This window comes from Taudactylus pleione, unplaced genomic scaffold (genome assembly GCF_031769625.1).
Source record: "Taudactylus pleione unplaced genomic scaffold, aTauple2 ptg000085l, whole genome shotgun sequence".
In the NCBI taxonomy this organism is placed as follows: Eukaryota; Metazoa; Chordata; class Amphibia; order Anura; family Myobatrachidae; genus Taudactylus; species Taudactylus pleione.
Genome location: NW_028284487.1, coordinates 10456787 through 10458831, shown reverse-complemented (window position 1 = coordinate 10458831; position 2045 = coordinate 10456787). Strand labels below are relative to the sequence as shown.

Sequence of the window (2045 nt, the reverse complement as noted above, 5' to 3'; positions counted from 1 at the left end):
ATCACCAAATAAATGTCCTGATTGATTAATTTGCCTTAGCATTTCTTAGATTTGCCATATCGCTATATTTGAGAAAAAGTTTTCTATGTATGCCATATAGAGAAATGCTGCATCAGCCAAAGGAGGACATTTTGGTTTATTCCTAACATGGATTTAAAAATTCTCTGTTTTGTATGTGTCTATGATGTTCTCTAGCAAGTTTCAAGGGCTGCTTACTGTAGCCAATGCATTCATCCCACACTTCATGCACTTTGCCGCTGGATAAAATCCCTTCTTGGCATTTCTTGTAGGACAACAAGAAAAAGCACAGGGCCCGTATGGGGATCAAACCCATGACCTTGGCGTTATTAGCACCACGCTCTAACCAACTGAGCTAACCGGCCAAACATAAAAGCATCAGCAAACACAAAAATGCCAAATGTACCTAAAACAGGAGAACATTCAGTATTTCAAAGATCAGCAATATTGAGTAGAGGAAGACTCTCTAATAATGGGTTCCATGGTGTAATGGTGAGCACTTTGGACTTTGAATCCAGTAATCTGATTTCAAATCTTGGTGGGACCTAACTTTGTTCAATTTCCTTAAAGTTGAATTTTAGGATAGCTTATCTATTTTTAAACTTTGTATAAATCCCATCATCTTCAGTGGTTTCTTTACTCCAAACTAATTTTGAAGCTGTTTCAAATCAGTTTTCAACTGGAGAGATGTTTGTCAAACATTTGAAAATAGGAAAAGTTGCAATAAGAATGCAGTGATCCATCACTTGTGCTATGGTTTTAAGATATTCTGGTTTTAAGAATTTTCTTCTTCAGTGTGCACTAATGAGAGTAAAGGTCTGTTCTTCTTCTCTTCTTAAAACTTAGTCCCCCATAGTAGATTCAATCACCAAAAAAATGTCCTGATTGATTAATTTGCCTTAGCATTTCTTAGATTTGCCATATTGCTATATTTGAGAAAAAGTTTTCTATGTATGCCATATAGAGAAATGCTGCATCAGCCAAAGGATGACATTTTTTTTTATTCCTAACATGGATTTAAAAATTCTCTGTTTTGTATGTGTCTATGATGTTCTCTAGCAAGTTTCAAGGGCTGCTAACTGTAGCGAATGCATTCATCCCACACTTCATGCACTTTGCCGCTGGATAAAATCCCTTCTTGGCATTTCTTGTAGGACAACAAGAAAAATCACATGGCCCGTATGGGGATCGAACACATGACCTTGGCTTTATTAGCACCACACTCTATCAAACTGAGCTAACCGGCCAAACATAAAAGCAGCAGCAAACTCAAAAATGCCAAATGTACCTAAAACAGGAGAACATTCAGTATTTCAAAGATCAGCAATATTGAGTAGAGGAAGAGTCTAGAACAATGGGTTCCATGGTGTAATGGTGAGCACTTTGGACTTTGAATCCAGTAATCTGATTTCAAATCTTGGCAGGACCTAACTTTGTTCAATTTCCTTAAAGTTGAATTTTAGGATAGCTTATCTATATTTAAACTTTGTATAAATCCCCTCATCTTCAGTGGTTTCTTTACTCCAAACTAATTTTGAAGCTGTTTCAAATCAGTTTTCAACTGGAGAGATGTTTGTCAAACATTTGAAAATAGGAAAAGTTGCAATAAGAATGCAGTGATCCATCACTTGTGCTATGGTTTTAAGATATTCTGGTTTTAAGAATTTTCTTCTTCAGTGTGCACTAATGAGAGTAAAGGTCTGTTCTTCTTCTCTTCTTAAAACTTAGTCCCCCATAGTAGATTCAATCACCAAATAAATGTCCTGATTGATTAATTAGCCTTAGCATTTCTTAGATTTGCCATATTGCTATATTTGAGAAAAAGTTTTCTATGTATGCCATATAGAGAAATGCTGCATCAGCCAAAGGATGACATTTTTGTTTATTCCTAACATGGATTTAAAAATTCTCTGTTTTGTATGTGTCTATGATGTTCTCTAGCAAGTTTCAAGGGCTGCTAACTGTAGCCAATGCATTCATCCCACACTTCATGCACTTTGCCGCTGGATAAAATCCCTTCTTGGCAT

At 36.1% G+C, this 2045-nt stretch overlaps 1 non-coding gene across 1 annotated transcript; it reads right to left on the bottom strand.

The window, feature by feature from the left end:
• Window positions 1–309: 309 nt before the first annotated feature.
• On the bottom strand, window positions 310–383 carry TRNAI-AAU (transfer RNA isoleucine (anticodon AAU)). Its single transcript has one exon. It is a non-coding gene; the product is annotated as a tRNA-Ile (tRNA).
• Between the last annotated feature and the right edge of the window lie 1662 nt (window positions 384–2045).